This window comes from Excalfactoria chinensis, chromosome 12 (assembly GCF_039878825.1).
Source record: "Excalfactoria chinensis isolate bCotChi1 chromosome 12, bCotChi1.hap2, whole genome shotgun sequence".
NCBI classification, from domain to species: Eukaryota; Metazoa; Chordata; class Aves; order Galliformes; family Phasianidae; genus Excalfactoria; species Excalfactoria chinensis.
This window is the reverse complement of record NC_092836.1, coordinates 11,609,075-11,635,027: the sequence shown is the minus strand read 5'-3', so window position 1 is coordinate 11,635,027 and position 25,953 is coordinate 11,609,075. Positions and strand designations below refer to the sequence as shown.

At 37.7% G+C, this 25,953-nt stretch overlaps 1 protein-coding gene and 1 long non-coding RNA gene across 18 annotated transcripts in view; one reads left to right on the top strand and one right to left on the bottom strand.

The window, feature by feature from the left end:
• ERC2 (ELKS/RAB6-interacting/CAST family member 2) overlaps nucleotides 1-8,895 on the bottom strand; it is a 369,674-nt gene extending 360,779 nt beyond the window's left edge. For 5 of the 17 annotated variants that reach the window (XR_011905070.1, XR_011905073.1, XR_011905076.1 and 2 more), the window contains exon 1: nucleotides 8,379-8,895. The gene's annotated coding sequence lies outside the window, so the exon portion shown is untranslated. Of the gene's footprint in view, nucleotides 1-6,488; nucleotides 6,738-8,378 lie in introns of those variants that run through there. The other 12 variants (XR_011905072.1, XR_011905074.1, XR_011905075.1 and 9 more) reach the window with 6 other exon arrangements.
• Nucleotides 6,757-22,440, top strand: LOC140257601 (uncharacterized). Its single transcript, XR_011905083.1, has 4 exons — nucleotides 6,757-6,875; nucleotides 10,840-10,913; nucleotides 17,296-17,403; nucleotides 21,320-22,440. It is a non-coding gene; the product is annotated as an uncharacterized lncRNA (long non-coding RNA).
• The last annotated feature ends 3,513 nt before the right edge of the window (nucleotides 22,441-25,953 follow it).

The following is a 25,953-nucleotide window of genomic DNA, read 5'->3' as shown; positions in this document are numbered from 1 at the left end:
TGTCCTCCCCAAATAATATAGACTGACAGCTCAGTGCAGAAATATCAGATTGATAATTTCATATACTCAGTAGCTTCCAAACTGCCCCAAAACCGTTTAATCATATACAGCTCCCAAAATATAAACTGAAAACAACAAAATAGAAGAACTAAGAGATGATGCAGAAGATACATTCCCTGATAGAATTCATCCCACATTCTGAAGTACCACATAAGGTAGAAGACTCGCAGAAAAAGTTCTGTTCCATAAATTTATAAGTTCTGACAAACAACGTGTGCATGTATATATATACATATTAAAACTCTTATCACAACAAACAGCAGAGCTGTACACAACAGCCAAGGTATACACATGTATTTAAAGCAGTGATCAAAAGGCAGAGACGTTTCTGGCAGATCTTTTTAGATTACCTTGGTAGCTAACTGCTTTAAAAGGAACTTAACACATCTTCCAAAAAAAATCTTTTTTTTTTTTTTCTTTGCATGCTTTTTATCATCTGTGATGGTTGGGGGAAGAAAAAAGAAAAAGCAATCTGATGCAAACTACGTATGGAGAATGTTTTTAAAAGGGCACTTCCTTTCTTTAACCAGAGCAGTACTGCATGATTTATTTCAGTCAAGTAAGAAAAAGATGGACAAAGTGCTGCTTCATACAGCGGCTCTTTCAAGACATTTATGGTTTTTATCAAAAAGGGAAACGTATTTTTCTCTACCTATCACTATCAGACCGATGAAACTGTTTGTTTTTCCCCAAACTTTTCTAATCATAGGAAATAATGTCACAACTCTTCCCATTAGTCTACTACTCCTGAGAAGTTTGAAAAATAATAAATACATGACATTAAAAGTAATGTCATCTTCATTTAGGTTCCTTTTAATTATCAATAAGCATTAATTTCACTACTTTATCTTGTAGTCAGCTAGTGACTAAAACAGCACACATTCAGTTGCATATAAAGTTAGTTACAGAGTCTGTTTTGATCTTGCCAGTTGGTGACATCCCTCAAGATCCATTGATGTAAAATGAAAGACGTGGTGCTTCTCACCTTGCAGGAATAGCTTATCACATCTGCCTGGCTTTCATTTCTATTTCTGTTTCAAAAGGAAACTTAATTTAGCTCAAATTTCTATTTTATAATTGTGTAAAAGAAGGTAAAGAAAATTTGAGGTAAGGGGGAAAAAATACAAAACTTAAGTCAGAAATAATGTACAGATATATATACACACACACTTTAAACAGCCAAGCTTTCTTTTCTCAGCAGAAATCTCATTTGCCTTAGAGCAGCCCAAGTGCAGCAAGTAGGTCACTTCACATTGCTAACTTTCTATCTGGTCCACACTTCTACTTCGTATGTGAGCAAAGAAATCTGAATCCTTGACAAAGAGAATTAAACCTTCAATTTTTCATATAACCTTTTGTATTTGTTTTTCCCCACTTACGTACACAGAACTAATGGAGCCAATTGGGAACATAAATAACACTTATAAAGAGAATATTACTGCAGTTGTATGATGACAGAACAATATAACACGCAAGAAAGGACGTTAGGAAAAAATTACTCCAAAAATTTGGGAATGAGGAACCAGAATGGAGAGCTGCTGTGCTGCTCCATTTAGACCTTGCAGAAAGAGCTCCCTGAATTCGGATGATGAAAAGACCAACTTCAATCTTCAAAATGATACAAATAAGATCTTAAGTTACACTTCAAAAAGAAAATTTAAAATACCTATGCTTACATTACTTCTCATGAAAGCTTTTGTAAACAGAATCACATAAAACATCACCAACATCTTCCTTTCCCTTTGCTATATATACACTCTCTAACAAGGTTCTAAATGATTAACAACAGAAGACACAATCAACTCAAATAATCAGGAATGACAGAAGCAAAGTCACAATATTGAATTTTTCCTTACAAATTAAGTATGCAACAGTTCAGATGGATCAGAAGTATTAATAATGGCAAGCACCCATAAATAAATAAAAAGAAAGGAAAGGAACTAAGGTCACAATGGTAGAATATGGACAAAAACTTAAGTATGTTCCTGCAGCAGCAACTATCTATACTGTCAACATTCATTCCAATACTCTGAAATGTAAGGCTGTTTATTTAATAATATACATATACTACAAACATTAAATGCACATTAAGGGCAGCAATTAATTTGTCATAGGAATAAAGGAATAAACCTGAAAATAATTTACAAAGAAATTGATTGAATTTATAACTAAACATGTAGGTCTGCCTAATTTCATTTTGGGTATGTTTATTAATATTGACATTTACATTAATGTAAAACTTTCCGTTCTAAGATGGATTTCAAACTCGCATCTCTTAGAAATAGCCAGAGATGCTTCTACACAATGGATTGTTTTCAATTGAATTTGTTAAGGTTACTCACTTGAATGTTATTAAAGACAGCGTTACATATGTTACGTACTTACAGGATAAAGCTGTGGGGATTTTTTTTGTTTGTTTTATACATACAAAACTCCCTTTTTCAAAAGAAAACACAGAATAGCCATAGGACCAGCTAATAAGACTACCACATAACTTCCTGCGTTTCCTACAAAATTAGGTAATAGTCAGTCCTTAAATATTGGGAGATACGGCAACTTCACCACTCTGCACTTTATATTTCTTGGGTCTAAGAGTAGTGATACACATATTGGTTTCTACTGTAAATAAAATTAACCATTTGTGCATCCAGCATTCTTCAAAGCCATGAGAAGATAAAAACATAACAAACATCTCTCTTCTCCTCACCAGGATGGAAAGGTACACACTTTTTATGATCACACCCAAAAAATGAAACTGGCTGTGCCCCAACCACACTAGATCAAAGTCCTCCAAAGGAATGTAGGCTCTATAGGTGATGCACATGGTTTACTACATTACCACTCATTCAAAAGTCAGCACCCCAGAACTGTTTGAAAGTAAGTCTCTTTTTCTTTATTCCCAGAAAAGGCTAAAAACCATTTCCAGCCACTTCTGGCTGCTAACAACTTCAAATGACCTGATGTTCCACCTTTGCACTGACACTGAACCCTTAGTCAAGCATAATCGTGCCAATTCACAAGTGCAAGCAAAAAGTCATTCCAGGCTTCTGCTGTGAACATCTCACATTGATGACAGATGCTACCACAACTGCTGTTCTTAAGGAAAAAATCTAAGGGGAACGAAATCACCTAAGCAGATTTTAAATGAGGCCTGTGAAAGAGATATATAAATGAAAGCCAAGGCAGATAACAACTGCCAGTACTTAACCACCAGCATGCTTCATAAAGCAAAGTCCGCCTTCCAGAGAAGCATCTGAGAGCAACAGTGTCTCATGCATGAAAAAACAATCATGCTTTACCATGTCATGTTTGTCCACTAACCCAAGTTGTTCAAAGACATAGATTGTAAGAACCAAAATTTCAACAAAAGTATATTTTGAGGAAAAGAACATACTACTAAACTGTTTAAATTCAAGTTCATGTGATCGCAGAAGTACAACCTGTGCCTTTATATTAAAAATAAAGGATTCAGACTCTGCATATATCACAGACATAATGAAATACACGTCAGCAAACCACCTGTAAATTAATTTTACTAACCATGAGAAGTGCTTAGTTAACAATACTGAAAACTGAAGCAGCAGCAGAACAGCCTCCAACACAATCAAACCCCTATTTGACAAGAAGGAATCCATTTTTGGGAATTAGAGAACTAAGGTCTCCAAATCCATTTAATTTGTTAATTTCTGTGAATAGGCAATCCAGATAGATGCCAAATAGGGGCGCTGTGTCTGGACACAATAAGCCTCCATTAGAAATAGGAATTAATCAACTAAGAGTGTTCTTTTAGCATCTCAAAGTCGGTAGAATAGTATGGCCAACAACGCACCATTTAAACAAAGTGAATGACTTAACAGAAGGGAAAGCATTCCACATATTACCAATGTTCTGTGTGATCGGCTAAACCAAATTTAGCAACAGCACCAATTTTCCTATACTTCTTTGACACCCTTAGAAAAAGATTGTACGTTATAGACAGCTACGCAGTCATTAGCTGAGTCTGCATACACTGCTTTCTCTAGCGATTTCCTGTCAGACTGTGAAAGTGAGTTTTTAAGCTACCCTTACCGTGGTCTAGAAAACTGATGTCACCTTTCAAAAACCTGATCCTAAAACTTTCCAGAAAAAAAAAAAAAAAAAAAAAAAAAAAAAAAAAAAGTCACGTTAAATATGCAAGTCTAAAAACAGAAATCCTGACACTACAGTTCCCTCTCATTATTGTTACCAATTAGAGATCATAGTGTTATTAAACCTTCTGAACATGTCCACTTCAAAGCCTGCACTTGTAATATCATGCAGGAATTCTAGGTTCTGTAACGGAACCTTATTCAGAAATGTGCCAGGACATTTTTGCTACTGTTCTCCTCTGGGTCAGAGCTCAGCACCTTGACAGCCTCTCTAGAAAGAGCTGAGGCTGTTACAACCACTGCAAAACAAAAGCTGACTATTTAAGCCATTCTAGAGCCAACTATTTCAAAACCACCATTACTAAATGAACCGTAATATTTCTCTGAAATCAAAGCAATATTAAAACTTAAATACCAGACTACAAACACTTATTCATGAAAAATATTCATGTTTTCCCATACAAAAACACTGGATATCTTTGTTTATAAGCTTTCTTGGTTGCCATAAATAGCCCACATCATTCACCTAGGAAACGGGTTCAGTTGAAAGGAGGAGGGGTGGGCAGTGATGGTGAGGGAAGCCACACCTTGCATGTGGAAACCATCAAAGAGTCATAAATCTCACTATTTATTATGATCACAGTGTAATTTTAATATAAATCATTACATTTAAAGAAGTGCAAACAACTAAAAACAAAGTACTTTGGGAAAAGGTTAAATTGATGTTTCAGCTGATCTGCATTTTGATTTTCTTGTATCACCCTGAAGAAAAAAACCTGTCCAATTCATCTAAAAAATTTTACAGCTTATTTTTCCATTTCTCAGCTCTCTTTTGGTCAGTTACAAACCTCAAAAAATAAGATATATTCTCATTTTGCTTTAAATTAATTCTTGCACTTTTTCCTGGACTTTGTAGAAAATAAGACAGTACAAACACTATGAAATAAGTTGAGAAACCCTCATTATTAATAAGTACACGTAAGACTACCAAAGAAAACAGCAACTGGCAAACTTGTTTTGAAGCAACCAAAAAAGAAGAGAAAACAAATAGAACATCACAAATAAAAGAGCAGCCACGTTATAAAACTACTGCAGTGCCAGAACAGTTTTCTGAGGTGAATCTAAATAAACATCTCCATGCATACCCCAGGCCTCCTACAATCTAAATTTAACTGAAGAAAAAAGAATAACAACTGCATCACAGAGGATAAAAATGTAATAAACACCATAAGAGATACAGGTGGAAGAGCATATGTTGCCTTGGAAGTCATACACTGGCTGGTTGCCTCGCCCTCTTTAAGGGTGAACAACCCACACTTCTCTGTTAGTCATCCCTAAAAGGTCTGCAAGAATCATCTTCCCAAAGTGAGAAAATCACCCTGAGCAATCCCTTACAAAAACATGCCTGGCAAATAGCGAGTTCTCTAAAGGTTTCACTCCAAGATGGCTGAATGAGCTCATTCGATATTTTGCTACTAAGAATATTGGCCACTCCCTTCCCTTCCCACCTACAGTCCCCAGAGCGTGCAAAAGATAGGAGACTACTAGCATGAATAATTACACCTTATGCTATTGTTCGTCATAATCTCATCCAGCATTTGACTGGCAGTGGGTTAGGGGAGCTGAGGAACTCGTAGGAGAGAGAAGTTATGAGATGGGTCTTCTCCAAAGGGAGTAGAGAGAGCATGATACTTTAATAATGAACTCTACCACTAACTGCTGGGAGATAAGAAGAGACCTGTGCTCAGGAAGTGCAAAGAAATAAACAGTTCTTAATGCAAGGAACCAATTTCACCCAGCAGGAGCAGAAGAGACAAGATGTCTCAGCAAGCCAACCTTCTCCTTCACTTTTGGGAAGAATGGAAAACAGCACAGGAGCTGAAACACCTCCTGATCAAAGGGATGCAATTTATCTCAAGGCAGGAGTTGCTTTCTATTCATAAACCCACCTTCATGCTGGAGAACCCCACCACCGAAACCAGGACCTATAGGAGGGCAATGGCAGCTGAGCTGGCCGACGAAGCACGCTTTGCCCAGCACAATAGCAGCCTTCCTCACCTCAGCAGCACCTCCAAAAGCACGTGCCCCAACCGCCTGCTGGAGCCGCTACTTTTAGCGCCTACTCTCTCGCGGCAACACCACAGTAATGGCGAGGTTCCTCCAAAGCACTGAGGAGATCTGGAGCTCCCATGCACACATCCAATACGAAGTCGAGCCTTGCGTTTTGAGTTGCTACAGTTAAAACTACAAGAAACCTCCCACCGCATACACGTATTCCACAAGGGAACTGAAGTAACTTACCACCACAGGCTCCGCGCGTGCAAAAGCAGATCTTAAAAAGGCATCTTATCCCTTTCGCGTTCAAGGAAGGAAGAAATGAAGACAGGGGCTACAAAACCCTTCGTTCTCCCACAGGGCAGGTGAAGAAAACACCCCCCAGCCCTTCCAGCAGCGAGCAGGGGATTGCTTGACCCCGTGCAGCAGCCTCGAGGCGCTGAGCAAACCCCCCCAGCACCGCCGCGCGCCTGCCTCCGCCCTCGAGCAGCGCCGGGAGCGGGGCGTTCCCTCCAGGCACGCAGGGTGGAGCGAAGCGGGCGCTGCATCCCGGCCCTGCTGCGGGTGCTGGAGAGAGCGGGGCCGTCCGCCTTCCTCCTCTTCGCAGGCGGCTCGTACGGCCGTGAGAGTCAGGTAGATAAAGGGAGCCTCTCTCCCAAGCGGTGGCGGGGCACGGGGTAGTGCTTTATCTTATTAAAATTCAAGGCAAGGTTCCCAGCAGATTGCCTTAGGGGTCCCAGTGAGGCGCGGCGCTGCCACAGCTGTCTGCGAGGAGCAGAGCCAGGGAGCCGGGACGGTGGTCGTGAAGGGAAGGGGGTACATCGCGCACCTCCCTGCCTGCAGGGCTGGAAAGAGCCTCTGGGGCAGCGCTGGGGGGGTTGCCTTGAGAAGGGAGGGGAGCGATAATGTCTCCCCACAGCATCCTCCCTCAGACGGGCGGGGGCGAGGTGGAGGATCGTCTCCGTCCTCAGTGTCGCCACAGGGAAATGAAATGTCACTTAATGGAGGTGGGGGGGGAACCTTCCCCGCCCTTCGAAGGAGGGGGAGCGGCGGCAGGCAGGGCCTGGTGCCGGCGGGGCTGCCGGGAAGGGGCAGCCGGGGTGTCCACAGAGAGGCAGGGGAGTGGGAATAGGATGGGAGGAGGGAAAAGGGAAAAAAAAAAAAATCCCAAACAAACAAATAGTTCCGTGAAACCACTGATTTAAAAAGCCGACCAGAAAACTAACCCTGACAAGTGGGATCTGCCCTCCTCTTGGCTGCAGTTATTGGCTGTGCCTATTTGCAACGAGCTTGTGTCTGCCAGCGCAAGTGGCCGACCGGGGTGTCCATCAAAAGGGAAATAATCAATTCGCCGCTAAGGGAGTAGATTCCCATCCATCCATCACGGGTTTAGCAGGTAGCCGCCTAAAAATCAATCACACGCTAATAATATATACATATGTATATGTTAAACACCTCCATCATATCGCTATCCAGGGCCCTGAACAAAAATGCATGCATACCCTCGGTGAATGTGTGTGTGGAATGAATCATTTGCATCACTCTTGTCCTACCTAAAATGATCCTAAAATAACAAAACAAAAAAACACACAGCAGCATAAAAGAGCAACCTCTGGAAGTATTCATTAATTATATAACTGCAGAATAACCTCCTGTTTGTTTCTGCCTTACCTTCACTAAAAGAGAACAGAAATCTCTTCCCCCCCCCCCCCCCCCCCCAACACAATTTTAAAACAGCAAACATTACCCAGCATTCACAGATAAAGCCAGGAATTTCCAAAGCCTGGCAATTATATTCTAGCAAACTTTAATAGCAGTAATACTGTTAAATGGAGATCTCTCTCTCACACACACACACACACAAAACAAAAAGGGACTCCTCTGGTTGCTTTTAGGTAAAACTGCAAGAAGGGTTTCTGGCTGACGGTTCTGTAGGGAGAGGCACTCTCTTACCAGAAGATGTGTGCTTGGTCCCATTTATTACCGTGTATTTCTGAGGCAATATAAAAAACCTCTGCAATTTCATTTCCAGTTTCAACTATCAGACAGTTGAAGAAAGCAATCTCTAGCAATTGCCTTAATCACAGTCCATTCACAGCGATGCATTACAGCCATATTCTCACTCAAGCTTCTCACCTTTCAAATCGTTGCATCTGTCTTTCGTCCTCACATGGATTTTACAACATCACGTTCAGCTGACATCTCGCTTGCACGGAGGAAGGAGGCAGCAGGGAGAGCCGGGGCCGCCGAGCACCCACGGGGCGAGGCAGAGGGACCCCGCTGTTGTTTTGGGGGGGGCTGCGTGCTCCTGTCCCTCGTCTTTCTGTCCCCCAGCGAGTGTCCCTCAGTCAGCTGCGAGCCCGGCTGGCTGGGCTGCCAGTCCCTGACTCAACATTCCCAGCATTCCCGAGGAGCCGGGCTTCAGCAGCGCCGGGCCGCCTGCCGCCGGGGGCAGCAGCAAGCGAGCTCTGTCAGCAGCAGCACACGTACCGCAGCTTTCTCAGCGTTCGTATCTGTCCATTCACTGCACAGCCGTGGGTTCCAGTCCCCACCCTGTAGATGTCTGAAAGGAAAGTGCGTTACTCAGTGTGAAATAGCCTAAAAATACACCTCTGTCTGCGTAAAGCTGCAGAGGACAAATTGCTTCCTTGTCACTGTTCGCCAAAGGCCAGTAACGCTCAAAGCCAGGTGCTTGAGAACATGGGATCTAAAGTCTATTTACTGTAAGTGCACACGTATATAGGAAAAAGAAATCTAAACCTATATTCTGGCTTACGTGCAAAAGTAATTAAGAAGACAACCATATTAACTTCTATATTAAAAAAGCACGAGGAGATTAGCTGCTATAAAAAGCCTGAAAGCTTTTTTAATTAGAAAACAACAGATTGCATTAAAAATTATTCCTGAGATTGTATTTTATTTTTGCACCAAGAGGAGCGGGGGAAACCTCTGCAAAGGTTTGACTTCTCATCATAGGAATTGCTTTTTTCCCCCATTTTCCCCTCTTGTTCATATTGCATTTTTCCATGAGTTTAGTTGCTCTTGGTGCTATAAGCGAGCACCCTCAGTCCTTAGTTTGAATGGAACTTCCTATCTTTCCCTATGAAGAATTTCACAATGTGTTTTACCTGCCTTTTCTTAACCTCAATACTGTTACAATGTTTTTAAAGGGTACTTCAAAGCTGTCATTATCAAACCATAATCTTACTCCTCTCGCTACACATTACTGAGAAAAACAGCTTTCGTGAAATTTCAATTGAAAGCTTTGTCAAATGCAATTGATTTCAACAGATCACATGTAAAACTAACAATCACTTCATTACGGGATCTGCATTAACCAAAACTTGTTTAAATGTTTTTCTAGTTGTGAATGCTTATTCAGAGATGCAACTGTTTGAAACAAAGCTAGAATGCAAGTCACAGTAAAAGTACAGTCGTTTTTTGTCTGTTTTCCAAAGGAAGAGATGTAGTCTTGCTGTATCTACATACTGCCATAACAATCACAATATGGAGCAAGTGCTTTTTGTGAGTTCAAAGTAAGTTTAAAATGCAAACTTCAGCTGCTTTTCAAAGTGGCATATTTACCTGAAGAAATTTCTGTTAAAGACATGGAAGTTGTGGATAGAAAAACAGTCCTTGGAGACACCTGACAAGAAGAAATGTGGTTTTGTATACAAATAATTTAACTTGATCTAAAAAGCAAACAGAAAACTCTCCTTTTTGTTCCTGAACAGTTAGCAAGTCTATATCTGGAAGAAAATGCATAAGTACTATTAAATATGGCTCACCACATTGAATGCTTCAATGCACAAGTGTCCATTTTCAAAATCTATTGCTTAGTTTTGATTTGTTGTGTGATAAGAGTATCTTAAAGAGATGTCTCTGTATTGCTAATGCCAGTCCTGCCTCAGTCCTGTAATGATGACAGGACTTTTGTTAGAAGTACTATCAGTTTCTGATGGTTTTTTAAACACCACGTCCTCCCATCACTCTCTGTATGAAAAGACCAGAACATCAGGTTCTGATTTCTCTTTTTGTGACTCATTCACTAGCAGAGGCCACAGGCCTTGTGACAGCCTGCAAGATCCAAAATAATTTTAACAAAAGACCAGTAGCCTGACCACGAATCCCCTTTCCAAGGAATAATCATTGTTTTACATTAGGGCTGCAACAATATTGTAACGATTGAGGCTTGCAATAAAATTTGAAACAGAATTAATCAAAGCCTGTCTTGGAGTAGTAGACCATCTGTAGGGGCTTGTCAGTATTACTAATGCCAAAGAACAGAATATACCCAGTATGGACAACACCATTTGGTGTAGAGCTCTGAAAAGAAATATTTTGCCAAATTATATTGGAAAATATAATGTGCAGTTCAAGTAAAGGAAAAAAAAGTACAGCTAAACCATTTATTGTAATAGCAGAAACAAGATCCATTCAACTTCACAGTTGCATAATCCAAACTCCTTGATAATATTAATTCCCTACACCAAAGACAATACTGGAATCCAAACACAAAGTGCAGGATAATAATAATATACACTTAAAACTGACCTCTTTGCAGCTGATGAAAGTTCTCATTTCAATTTGATTACAGGAACATCTGTGTTGTCTTTGGTGTCATGATACAGGTGGATGTCATTAAGCATAAAAAGAAGCAAGCCCAATCAGGTGAGTTAACTAGCTAACAGTTCCTACTCTCAGATATGCTTTTGGATGATCTACTTTTGTTTGCTCTTTGAAAAGTTTTCTGCCTTTAAAATAAATTATTTGTAATTCTTTGTGAGCATACCATACACAAGAACCTGAGAAAAGCTCAGAGAAATTAATAGCTGGTTCTTTGTCTATAGAACAGTAAACTATACCCTAAACAAACAAAATAAATGCAAAACAGAAATTTTGCAGGCTGCTGTTTTCCTTAGCCTGTGAGGTACTGATGTGGAAAACACAAAATGTAAAACATATACAATTCTTTGTTGTTATTAAGTTCTTCTAAATTTAAGAAATTCAAACTAATATTAGAAAACATGCAATGTTACTTATTGTCTTTTGTTTCAGTGCCTCCCTTTATTCCTTCCTGATCTGTCATTTCTTCCTAACTGTGAAAACAACACTCCAGCAGCACCTCTGTCTTATAGTTTGATGGAAATTTGTGTTGTTTAGTGATTTTTTCTTTTAAGGGTTTCAAAAGAATTAAAAAATAAATAAATGAAAACCACAAGCAAATGTAAATAGAAATGGAGCTCAGTCACTTCTGCTGCATAACTAGGAGCAAACACCTGCAGTTGTGTGCTTCAGAATTTGAGGAAAATGCATTTTGAGCCGTATTCCATTGAGCCTGGGCCTGATGTATTTGTTTGTTCTTCCCCAGTGGCAGATTTGTTTTCAGCTTTCGTTTCCTACTACAGAAGCCAAGTGAAGAGCATAATATAATGGTTCAATTACCTAACTAACAATTACAAGTTTAAAAGAATTGGAATTGGGCCAAATACTGCCACTGTATTAATTTGAATAAACAGGATTATTTTCTTACAAATAAATAAATAAATAAATAAATAACTTTTAAAAAAATGGAGGGGAAAATGCAGCATGAATAGAAACAATGCAAGGATATGCAAACAATTAGAAGCATGGCATTCCTGAAACAGAAATAAGAGATATTCAGACATCAGCCTCTATGTTCTGATTGTAAAAAATGGGAATACATTAGGTAATGCTAGATTAGACTATTATCAGGAAGCGTAAACAGAAATTCTGTTTACCCTATCTTGCATTATAGGAGAGATAATGGGACAGTAATCAACTTGATAAGATTTAACCACTCATCACGGTCACAAGAAACTGTTAAAGCTGCAATTGACCAGCAAAACTTATCATCACACAATACAACAAAGATATGCTCTTTAAGTAACATTCCAACAAATTGAATTAAGGAATAGATTTATTTGGAGGAAAAGAGAATAAGGCATGAAGGATCTATTCATATTAAAAGCCAGTTCCCTACATTTTTACCTTTGTTATCTTGAGTTACTTTCATAATGCAAGGACTTCCCAGCTGGAGAGAAGCGCCAGTACTAAAATCTTGAGAGAAGAAAAATTAATGAAATCAATTAACTAATTAACTTTCAGTTAACTCTGGAAGAGAACAAACTCTGTACTTCAATTTACACTGAAAGTTACTGGTGTTGCACTTTACCATGATGTGGTAATCAGAGCTGGAGTGAGCACCTGACCAGTTGCCCCTGACTTCCCTCTGCTCACCCCAACAACAAACTAACAGAAACCGCTGAAACATGGTGCAAAAACATGGGCATGAACTGAATGGCTGAAGTTTGGTAAAGATTGAAACTTTACCAAGGAAATAAGAGTAGTCCCAGAATGAGATCAAATTTCTGTAGCTTCCTGCTAGATCAAGTAAATTAAGGAGAAAAGTAAAAAGAATAAAAAACAGTAGCCAATATTTTTAATGTAATTCCGTGTGTATTCATTATACACAGATTCCATATAGATAACACAAGATTGCAATGTCTGAATGCTCAGACTCAGATATTATAGGTCCTAACTTCCCTTGTATACATCTCTAAGTTCCCTCCTGTAACTTTCCAGCCCCCTGCATGTCAACAGAACACTTAAGTCTCCTTCATCTCTAGGCACTTACTGCCCAACCAGAGCCGTGAGCTGCTTCTATTCACACACTTCTTCTCCAGTCATGGTGGTCATCCCGCAGAGATTATGCACTCAATTTGACTTCTGCTCCTGTTTCCTGGAGACAGCCTTTGTTCACAGTGTCTTCTTCCACACCCTGTCAAAATTGTTTTTCAGCCTCTATACTGAACGTAGCCTTGAGCCCCCCCCCCCCCCCCCCACCAAGACTGTAGTTATCTATCTATGCTCCATTCCAGTGGCTGGACAACTGTAATTTTCATTGAAGTCATAAATTCATTGTCCAATTTTCTTATTATTGTAGTCATAACGTAAAAAAGGATCTCATGTCAGAGTTGTAACACAGAAAAGCTAATGGCCCACGCCATTCTGACTACTACATTTATGTTCTGCTCTTTGAAAACTCAAGGGAAGTTAGATATAGAATTAAAGGTATCATTTTTGTTGCTATAATTAAATACCTATCTGTATTTCTATGACAATGATCTATTATTATACTGACTTTATGAAATACGGCCACTACGTGAGGATCTAACCTCAGGTGATTGTGTGCACTTATCTTACCAATTCCAAACTAAAAATATAAAGGTCTTTCTCTCTCTCTCTTTCTTTTTTTTTTTTTTTCTTTTTTTTTTCCCTCATTTTTATCTCTTAGAACCAGCCCTGTAATTTATGTGTATGCTAACACGATTAAATGTATCTAGCACCACTCTGACATCCAGAGGAAATGACTTAAAATGGATTCACGCTGCTAGAATCTCTTAGCTCCCAAAATAGAGTACTCCCATGTAGATTTGCTATTGGGAACACATTAACTGTGCCAACTTCCTTAACATGCCTTGGAACTGGGAGAAGGGGAATCTGTCTAGTCCAAAACATGTCAGGTGCTGTTTTAAAAGTACAGGCAATTAAGATCCTCTAAATGTAACTGTCAGTGAAATTTAGTTGATTCTGAAGGTATTCTTTTCTTCTGCCTACAGATGCATCTAATGAATAAGTCAGTCTCATAAACTTAAATACTTTAACATTGATGATTTTGTATGAAGTGCCTTCCTTCATTTAAGAGGGACTTATAGATCCACAGTTTCACTTGACATTGTCTGGTTTTGCACTCCTCCTCTAAGAGTTTCTGCTTTCTTTATTGCTTTATATCCCCACTTTCACATCCTATTCCATGTTATTGTAGAATTTTACGTGTTTCTGAAAGCTGGTTTCTGTGATATATGCCAAAACAAAGTTCACACCATAACGCAGCCTGAAGAGTCAGTTTCTTAGCTCACATACGGACTTGGGTGAACCAGTGCCCAGCTGTTTAATGGTGTTCATCTGGTAAACTGTGTGATGTAAATGAACACTTCTGTAGATGTAGTGCATAGGTTAGCACTGTGTTAGCAAGGATTAAAATCACAGTTTGTGTTCAAAAAGGAAAAAAAGAGAACAAGTATTTACAAGTTGAAATAAACAGGGAGCAATGTTTTCTAATTGTCAGCTTGATATTATATAACATTTCCTTACAAGTAGTTACAAAATGGCTGCTTCCTTCTAGTCAGTCTGGCACATCTATTTCTAGTGGATTGCAAATCTAAGCATATGCACTTTGCAGGAATGAATGTGTCTGAGGTATGACTGCAGTGACAGAAAACATAGTTCCTGCAAATTCAAGGACTCTGTTCTCTCTGTTGTTGCTATCAGTCGATAAGCCATTGTTCAGAGAAAAAAGAGTGTGACTATGCCCAATCTCCATTACCCATTTTGTAGGCATTCTTATTGTTTAATTGATTCTGCTGGGGAGAGTCGCTTAAAAGCCTAGGAAAAAAAAAGAGAGTGAGAGAGAGAGAGGAAAAAAAACAACAACAACAAAACAGGAAGAAGCATTAAACTTTCAAGCTTAGAGAAATCACTAATAACTTCAATTTTCCCAAACAATTTCGGCTGCATATGAAATACACATTGAAAGTAATTCCAATTTCAACATAGCTTTTCTTTATCTTAGGAACAAAAATTATACAAGTCTGCTGAAAAAATGACAGAAACTTCAAAACAGAGAGAGCAAACATGGAGCCTATAAACAGCTACTGCTCTGTCCTTCCTCCACCGATAAGAATGAAGAAGCATGTGCACTCCTGTCAATCCATTAGCACTGAGTAGAGCAGTACAGATGTGAAAATAAATAAATAAATAAATAAAACAGGAGAAAACCATGATCAATGCTGAAACTCCATAAAATACTGAGGAGCAGATTCAGAACTCATAGAAAAATCAGGTGATAGACACAAATAGAAGTACAAACACCTTAGTGAAAATACTAGCTAGGGGATGAAATAGCTAAGCAAAGTTTCTATAAATTTATCAGCCATGGCAGAGGTAAGAGAACAGCAATGGTAAACTTTACAAACAATGCTTATTTCAATTGTGTTAAAAGTAACTTGCTCCTTTAGAATGTGTACAAGTGAAACCACAAACTATAAATCACAAGGGATTTCCTCTTGGGATGAGGGAGTAGTCTGCCATATAGCACTGCATTTATTCAGAAATCTTCAGGACAATTGGGAAGCAGATATGTACAGAAAAGAGCAGACAAGGAAACCATGTGTTACCATGTGCAGAAACTAAAGTAAAGGAGAGGTTAAATGCATTTATCACTGAAGTACGGCTCAATTAAAACAATTCTATAAGCCATGAAAGATCAGGCTACAGTACAGAATACAGCTTGAGAAAAAGGATTACCTCCCTGCAAAAAAATTATCTCACTGGAAATATTTTTCCTGCTTTCTTTCATGCAGCTAATGGGTTCGTGCTTTTCGCATTTAAGTGCAGTTGTAGTTTTAGGATTCTAAACAGTACCACAGCCCCTGCTTTACAGACAGAAGGGTTTATTTTGAAACAAAGGAAAATAAGCAAACCTACTTTAATGTCTGTAGTGAGAGAAAAAGACAGGAATGCACAAAAAGCAAAATATTCTGGATGTTGTCAATTACTTAATTTATTATAGCTTACAAAGATTACAAATATTTGGTATCTAAACATCTAAAAACAAAAACCAACATAGCTTAAAATATACAGGAGCTCAATCTCTTCTTTTTTCATAAAAGAATTAACAATGGCTTTATCTAAAATGTTTCGGAAGCCAGCCTTGTGTAATTTGACTTCTCCTGCATAGAATGGTGCATTCATATAAAAAATACAAAAGAGGTACACTCTCTCTAGATTTATAACTCTGTAACTTGCTGATACATTGAGTTTATTAGTGTTTTTCAAGTGGTCTCCTGTTTTGTCAGATTCAGGCAAATAGTCAGAAAAGCTATTATAGTATTTGAATCTTTCAGTGATACCAAAGGATGAAATCTATTTAATCCATCCGATTTTTAAGCATGTGAAGTAAATAGGTGTTTTCCAGATCCCACTGGAAAACAATTTCTTACCTAGTGATACTGTATCATATTTCCCATGTCAGGAACTTAGCTGTTATTTATGATGGCACTTGTAGATTCCTTCATCACCCTTCTTTGTATAGCAAAAGAGCATTTATGTGCATGCACTATAAAGTCTCCTATTTGTGTTAGCTCTAGTTCAGCTCTTGTTAGCCTTGTGGGTGCTACGTTTTTTGTTTTTCTGTATTGCTTTTCTCTGCACTGAGTGACATTTAATGAGATATTCTCAAAGGGAGAGCAAATCTACTTTGGATAACAACTATAAAAGAGAGTTTTCCTTCCATGTAGGCACTCAAATAAGAACAAGGTTTTAGAAGGCAGCAGGATACTGACTGTTCCTAAAGTATGTCTCTAGTTGTAGAGCATCTGATCCTTTTGATGGGATTCTGTAAGCTATGTTCAGGTAACACACTGTGCACTTTGTTAAATTTAATAGCAGGATTTGGCTACCTGGACAAAGAAAAATAAAACTTCTAAATGATCATTTGGGTTTCATAAAGATTTTCAATTCCTTGTACACATTTTTTTAGTACTACTGGAAGTGATTAAATATTGTAATTGAAGCCTATGATTTAATTAGTCCAAATGCTTCACATAAACACTTGGCTAAAGTAGATGATGAGGTATATTTTCAAATTCCCTTTCAGAAGGTCGCACATATGGCCTTTAGTTTTATCGTTACTTTAATTAAACTCAAATTAGTACACTTCAAATCCGCAATGTTACACTGGATTTGAATGTAGGAAAAAAAGCAGCTTTTATCTAAAAAGCTATAGATTTTATTAAGAATCTATGTTAAATATTAATTCCAGATAGTAATAAGCTACTGGAAGATGCAACACATTTAAATACAAGATTTGATTCCTCTCTCTACCCTTATTTCCCCCAGAGAATGAAACAATTATTTGAAATTATCTCAGTCTTGACTCAATGAAATGAGTCTTCATTTCTTGTTACAGAGCAGAGATGGTGATTCACACTATACAGTAAGAAACAAAAATGAAGAAAGAAGATGAGGCTCAAAAAGGATTTAACTTGGCATGGCAGAGGGCACTGAGGAATGTAAGGTGAGTTCAGGTTGTTCATGCTTAAGAACACTAGGTCTTCAAGACCTCTAATCTTTGCTCATTTTTTAACTTTCTTATCATACGCTTGCCAATACAAAAAGTAAGAAAAAATGCTGATTATATTCTTACTTTCAGGGATCCTGTCTGTATTCGATATTTCACAAGTTCTCTGTAAACCAGGACTTTAGGGTACGAAAGGCTATGAATCTTTCTTTCACATCCTTTTCAAGAACTGTTCCCATCTCATTTGACATGTAAACCATTCTGGTTGCACTGTAGCACAGGTTTTCCTTTTGTTGCCAACATATATTGTTTGCTCTAGAGTAGACATTTTGTGAGGTGGTTGTTGGTTAATTTTCTTGAGACGCTGCAGGTAGTTGATTTTTCATAGTTCTCTTCCTCTTCCCAATTTGTTTGATAAATATAATGCAGCAGCAATAGCAGCCATGGAATTGAATGATGCTATTTGTCAGTTACCTCCTGGTGCGATTAAGTCAGCAGGAGTACAAAAGAATAAAAGAATGCCTTTAAAAGAAGAATAATTTTCTTAAATATTGAGTGATTCTCTTACGATAATACTTGCAATCAGCACTCAGCATGTGCAACAGCCACATTCTGGAAGATAAAATTGGCTGCTTCAAAGAGTTCAGCATAAAGCAGACGGTTGGGGTACTGTAGTTCTCCTACACTAAGTTATTAAAAGACAAATCACTTATGCTACGGAAGCTCAAACTGAGATGTTCCAAAATCACAAAGATAGTTTATAGAATTGAAAATAGTAAAGACCTACATGCTGCTATTTGAGATTTAAGCTGTGGTCACATCTGCATCCAGATGCAGGATCCTCAGTACAGGAGAGACATTGATCCATTGGAGTGTGTCCAGAAAAGGGCCACAAAAATGATCCATGGTATGGAACAACTCTCCTATGAGGACAGGCTGGGAGAGCCAGGGCTGTGCAGCCTGAAGAAGAGAAAGCTCCAAGGTGACCTGATAGCAGTGGAGCTAAAGGAAAGAAGGGAACAGACTCTAGCAGAGTCTGTGGTGATAGAATAAGGAAAAATGGCTCCAAGCTCAAAGAGGGCTTAGGTTAGATGTAAGGAAAAATATTTTTACAGGGAGGGTGGCAAGGCACTGGAGCAGGTTGCCTAGTGATGTGATAGATGCCCTGCCCCTGCAGTCTTCCAAGGCAAGGCTGGATAAGGCCCTGGGCAACCTGATCTAGCTGTGGTGTCCCTGTTCATTGCAAGGGAGTTGGACTAGATGGCCCTCATATGTCCCTTCCAACTCTAAGGATTCTATGATTCTATAATTCTATGAAAATCCATCCATATTACAGAAACAAGACTGACCATTTCTAGCTACAATCATCATTGCTTGCTATTACAGAAACATAAGCTGATTTTTCAGTTGTTTCAAATGCTACATTTCCCTATGTTCTTCTTTTCTCTCTTCAAAATACATTATTTTTATGTACTACATTTGAAGGGAAGCTCTCCTAAAATTTTTAATTATCTGAAACATTATTTCCATTTTTTTACACTGTCGTACATTTTTGTTACCTAACAAAACTATAAACAAAGTGAATCTCAGCCACTGACGTGATGAAAGATGTTAATTTTGGTGTAATGAATGAGCTGAATGAAGATGGTTGTGGGGAAATAAATGTGCTACACATACAGTCCATTAGGAATTAAATTCCATGCCATTCAGATTGGGTGAGTAGTGTGGCTGAAAACTGCTTATTTTGTCATGGTAAAATTAATGTAAAATTTAAAATAAATAAAGATTATGCTCTGGAATTAACATGGCAGTTCTACTACTGCTCAAATGAACTGAAAAGTACATTGACACTTCATTTACTAAGCACAAATTGCATTTTTTTCTATTAAGTGGAGCTCTTTTTAGAAAATAATCTTCATTGTTTCAATGAACAGAAACATTTCCATTCATTTCTAAAATAAACTATCCTTTTTTTTTTTTTCTAAGTTATTCTTTCTTTTATTCCCATTTATTTATGTTTTTAATGGTTAGACCATATTCTTATATTATCTAGTGACAGGATCAGTAGGGAAGTTGCTACTTCTACGTATAAAGTGCAGTGTTGCTGCTGTTCAGGTTTTGAATCTCTCTTTTTGCTGTCTTAGTGTGTATTTGATCAATAGTTTAACTCCTGCTTCATGGGGTATTTACCGAGGTCATGTCTGCTCACAAGGAACATGTTTCTTTCAGGAAGGTGAAAAATGTGGACTTGGTTGTACAAGAAAGCTTCTCATGTCCAGTTATAACTGCCTGCAACCCTTTCAATTGAAAGTTTAGATTCTGGAAACCAGTATATATATTTTTTTAATTTAAAAAACAGACAAACCATTTCAGAGTGCAGATTCATGTAACAAGCCTGATACCTGCGGCTACTCTGCTGCTATAATCACAATCTTTTCACAAATACAATAAACACATTTATGAGCTATTTTTAAACTTCTTGTTTTCCTTTCCAACCTGTTCACAAGTCACAATTCATGTGAGAATATATCCAAATTATTGTTTATGTTAAATATATATCTCCCTGGGGAAAAAGGAACAATTCTAATCTAAAAAGTGTTGTCATACAGTTAATAGGATGAGTTAACAGTGTACTCTGAAACAACAGTGCTAAATGTGAAAATCAATGAGTAATTTTAGAAAAAAAATCTTAAATATGAGGAGAAAAATATGAGGTTTTACTTCTCTCATAGAAGTAAATCCACTGTTCTTACCTGATCTCTGCGATGATGTTCCAGATGGTACTTAATAAAAAATTTCAAATGGGAGCTTTTAAATCATTTCTGCTTTTTTATTTAATTCCTTCTGTCTTATACAGTTGTTGTTAATTAAAGACTCAGCAAAAACTGTAGATCTAGTACCTCAAGCAACAAGTAAGCATTTGGATTCATCAGCTGAGAAAAAAAAAACAAAACAGCTATTTACTGATTAGCTTAAGGCTTGCATTTTAGGCAGCACTGCCAGTCTGTTCACTCAGATGCCAGTTCCCAGCCATCCTTTGGATGATCTATTATTATTCAGAAGTGGTGTGTCCTAAGAACAATAGACTGCAACCATGTTTTCTCCTTACCCACAACATGATAAGCATATGTCAGAATTTAGCAACTCCAATAACAAAAATGGCCCATAGCAGAGCTCCTACCTATAGCAGAGTTCCTATTGCCAAGTGATTATATCAGTAGGACTCACAGCTTCTGTTGCATTCACCCTATTGATTGGTTGGTTTCTAAACACAAACACTGCCACAAATCCAGAACATTTTCAATCTAAACAGGGATAGATATGACAGATGGATGTAGAACACAGATGGAAGGAGGGAGTAGAAAGCCTTCATTTCCAAAGTCCATATCATATTCACTGCATGAAGGAAAATAGCTCAATTTCTGCACTACTCAATACAGTGTTTCTTGAGCTTGGAACTCTCATAAATGAGTGGCTGATTTTCTGCTCAGCAACTTCTGTTCTTTAGGCAGCAAACTTTCCCATTGCCCCTATTTTTCTCTCTTTAATTTTATTTATCACAACCAGTTCTAAGAGTCATGGACATGGTTTTCTTCTCACCAAATCAAGATGTAAGTGTATAATCATTTTATGATCACTACTGCCTTTCAAATGGCTTCAAAAGTTGTTAATTATTTTAGCATGAAAGAAGAAAACAAAATAGTGAGAAAAAAAGTAAATAACTCCCCTTTTTAGGAAAGAAGAAATGGAACTGGAAACTACAATAGGTGTTAACTCCCTCTATCTAGTAGCTATCAATAATACATGCATAATAGAGATCACCTTTCCAAGATGCCAGTTAGTTAACTAATTTATGAGATATGTACTGTATACACAACCAACCATGGAACCTTTCTCACATCATTCTTTTCAGGATTTTGGCTTCCTCAGGATTGAACAGAAAGGTGTATCTACCTCAATAAGATGAAATGAACAACGCCTCTTCCAACTTTCTAAAAGCCATGTAGCCATAGATGAGACTGCGTTTTTCTGTGTTAGTGGAAAAAGAGCAACATACATGCTGTGAAAGTGAGATGCCACTTAAAACACAATCTAACACATTTGAAGAAAAATGCAATCAAATGGTTTAATAACATTGCACTATTCTGCAAATGGAAAACCAAAGTAGAGAGGGAAGAGGTATTACACCCATATTATTCTGGAACAGCAATTAATATGTTTCAGCTCCTGGCCATATGGCTGTTTCACAGACTATCTTTGGACAGTCTCCGTGGGCATTTCTGGCAGTGCGGTAGTAATACATCATCTATCAAGCTCCATATTTTAAATCCCCAGATCAGAGAAAAAAGCGCATACACATCACTCAGAATCATCACAAAAAATTCAGCAAAAACATTTTCAGTTACTGTTAAAAACCAACAGACTTATTACCATGTTGATGATGCAGCCCTTTCCTTTGCAGTTTTACCTGTACTCCTTAGAAACTTCCACTGCTCTGAAAATTCCACTAAAATCAAGTTTATTTTCTTTGTAGTGTGAATAGGAGTGACAGAATTTGGCTCATTCCTACTGTGATTTAATAATGTATGCTCTTTAATTAACACTTACTGTAAAAGCATACACATTTGAAATCATTAGGAATGATAACACTGTACAACATGCTTTCAGAAGCTGACAATATTTGATAACCTTTAAAGACTTGCGTAAGTATGAAGAGATTTCTTGTAGATACTGGAATAATTTCTGGCAGATTTGACGTGTTCCAGAATATAACAAAACTCTCTAATGTACATTTGCATTGCCATAGCATGGAAAAAATAGAAGTGTTGCAGAAAGAAGACTACACTGACCTGAGCCACAGCAAGCAACACAATGATTTGTTGTCATGCTTGTCATCACAAGTTCAGTCTCATCCTGTAATAGCCAGATAAGTGTATTTTCCTTTGAAGCACCAAATATTTCTGAAAGCTATGGCACAACATTATTATCTCCTTTTCTTAATAAAGCTCCTTTGCCTGTTCAAATGGACTATCCAGAATTACTAGTGTCCTAATGTGCCTCTATTCAAGCTTATCTAATTCAACAGAATGAAGCTTCCAGAATCAACTAGAAAGAAATACCGTGCAAACTTACATATGCTTTCACATACATATACTGTGCAATCTCATATGTGTATCTTTAATATGTGCAAGGATGTTTATACACACATCCATATATATAAAACTTTCATGGTAGAAACTGGAAACAAAGCAGCTGGCAATGCTTACCCCTGAAGTGGGATTGAATCATAAACCACTCAGGAGATTCAGGCTAGTTTCCCAATTTTCTGCAGAAGAGTTATTGCCAAATGTAATAAACACTCTCCACAGAGGCAATAAGAATTGCTTCAAAATGAATTTACATCTTTAGAAATCCTAAAGTCCATATGAAAATGGCAATGAAGCAAGCAGCAGTTGTTGAGATCTGTTGAAATTATTTTTAAACATAACCAAGTTCAACCTAAACAAGCAAGTTATTAAAGAGCTTCGCTCAGAAAACTTGACAAAAGGGGAGACTTATCAAAGGTGAGAGAAAGCACTGCATCAGCACAGACTTTCCTTTTCTTCTTTGTTTAATCTTCTTCCATTTTGCTGCCAGCCATTTTAAGTTTTTCCTTCATATTCTCCCTGCACTAGGTAGCTCTGAACTGAATTTTGCAACAATGCACAACTTTCCCCCAGATATAAGCAGAAATCAGGTACAGCTCAAGGGTGAAGGAGAAGAAAATGTGCTGCAATTTTGGGAAGGCACAAAATATAAGTGAAGGGAAGGACAAGAGAATATGGAAATGCCTAAAGAAAATGGCACTGTTTACAGTACGGAAAGAAAAGGGCAGATGAGGGAATTTCGTAGAAAATCCGTCTCTTTTATCTCTCAGCTCAAATACATTTATGTCAGTCTGCTGATCTTCTACTCAGATTTTTCCTAATCAGATTAGCAAAAATACAACAGCATCTTGGAAATGGTTGTAGAGATGCAGCTCATTCTGCTTTTTGCATATCTGCTTCTGGCCAGGGAATATGCTTCTCTTCCCTCTTCACACAAAATTGTGCTGTGATTTAGATTATTCATCTAACAAAACTTCTAAATAAGCAGTGACAGACCACACATTCCTAATATAACACGGTGGTGTGTTATGTTTTTCTAAGTCATGTTACAATGAGTTGTAACATTTTCATTTGCTACATTCCACCTGGCTATTTTAACATGTGTAACCACAGCACCTCACACCTCCCAGTCCATAACAACGGGAAAAAATGTACAAGGCCTGAGCAGTTTTGAAGACAAAAAGAATTTTTAACATGCTGTCATGCTGTAATAATGTCATGTCATAAAAGAAGGCATGGTCTCCTTTACTAACACATCTCAGCTTACATTAAGTGGGTATACAGGCCATCCAACTCCATAAAGGAATATATTTATATTAAAGCACAACAAATGATGACCATCTCCTACCCTGATTATGTTTATATTTCATTTAAAGACAAAAATCACCTCAGAGCTGATCTCTCCAAGAAATGCAGTTTCTAATAATGCTGCTATTCAGGATTTGTTGTATACATCACTGTTACACTGATTCCTTTTTTGATACTGCAGAAAATACCACATTTATTTCCAGTGGGGAAAAAAAATAATCACCTTACACCTTCCTTCACTCCCAAGCTAAGGAAGCTGCGCAACCCAGAATTACGTGTATTCTGAAATCCCTGAAGATCTGTTTAAATATTGAACAAAAGCAGCCCCAAGAGCTTGGAACGTACCTTTCCCTTTTCAGATGTGATCCATTACAACACGCACACGTGCTTTTTCTTTCCCTCAAGGATTCTTCTGAAAAGTCCCTGCATAATCCCTAGAAATCAGAACAGTTAAGATTCTGAGTTCAATCTCAACCTGAGAAGACAAACATTATAATAGAGAGTGAAGGAAATGTAATTACTAAATAAATCTGTCATTTTCTCTTGTTTTTAAGCAGCTGATTTAAGTCTGATTGTTTCAGTGCTTTCTCCTTGTATGTTCTCATATGATGATTTGTCCCAGTTGATTTTATCTTAGGGGCTTTAAAAAAAACATGATGGACATTTTATTCTTAACAAATTTGGACTTTAAAAGTACATATGTACGGAACAAGAATAGAAGAATGGAGAAAGGTATCTGCATGGCACCTGAGCAGACACTTGCATTAAAAGATTCAGGCAGTGGATTGATCCATTTTTGGTATAGCAGAGCATTTTACTTCCTTCCCTTTTTCTCCACTGTTTTTTTTAGGCCACTTCACTATGAGTTTAAGATGACATTTCAAATTTTTACAATATAATATAGATTTACTTTACTAGTATTTGATTTATTCTTCTACCTCAGTTTATAAATATCATTCATCACTGTTAACAAGTACACATAAATATCATCACTCTTTCAATTATTTGTGTTTTTTTCCCTGCTATTTCTTGCTACAGTTTTGACTGTTTTTAATTTAGATTTCATTTCTGTCTGTTCAAACACATGTTGATCAATTTCTTTGGGGGACATTTTTCTGTTGTCCTCACATCAGGTATTAATTTTATACCTGCTGTGAGATTAATTGTAATACACATTACATACATAATAAAACCTAATCACTTCATGAGTCAGTAACCATGAATGAAGTTGAATGCATCCATACTAAGGTAATGATAACCATCCAGGAGAAGGTTCCTTCATGAAAAATCATAAAAGATTTGCCAGCCTATGAGATTTTTACAAGGGGCAAGAAAGGAAGAGAGAAGAAAAACAAAAAATCAGACTCACTGACTGCAGATATGTTACACCTGGAGCAAAAATTCTTAACCATCAAGGGATAACCCAGTGATGCTTAGCATATCTTAATTAAACACAACATAGGCTCATACAGTGCAAAGAATCTACCTAACCTCCCTGTTGTAAGTGAATTTCTGCCTAGACATGGAAGACTATTTTGAATTCTCTGCAGCTTGCAAACTGTGCTGAGCAGTTGTCAGATTTCTGCATAATGCATTTCAGTCAAGGCTTGAGAAGGGGCTCATTTGTAAGTGTTTCGCAGGAAATGCTTTCCTGACAAGCATGAAACGTTAAGTGGCGATCTTTGCTTTTACACTGTTTTATTATAAGCTCTATCAAAACTCACTTTTAGGAAATAAGATGACATATTTTCAGAACATAGACTGGCCCAATCCTCACTTTATATGCTGATTATCAGTAGCTTTACTCTATAAAATATCCATACCCGATGCTACATATTAACCTTATATAATAACATTCTAACGGTACTAGAAAATCCTGCTGTTTTGATGCAAGTTTGATTCTTTCCAGACAGCTGATGAGAAATAGAACTTTGGGAAACAGGACTCATCTCTTTTTTGTGTTTTAAAGATCACTGTTCATTACAGTAGAACACTCTAATGAGTTTTTGTTTCTTTGCTAGTATGAATTTAGAAAGGAAACTTGGTAAAAGCAGCAGCCCACTCAGGTTCTTAACTCCAGTCATAATCTCTT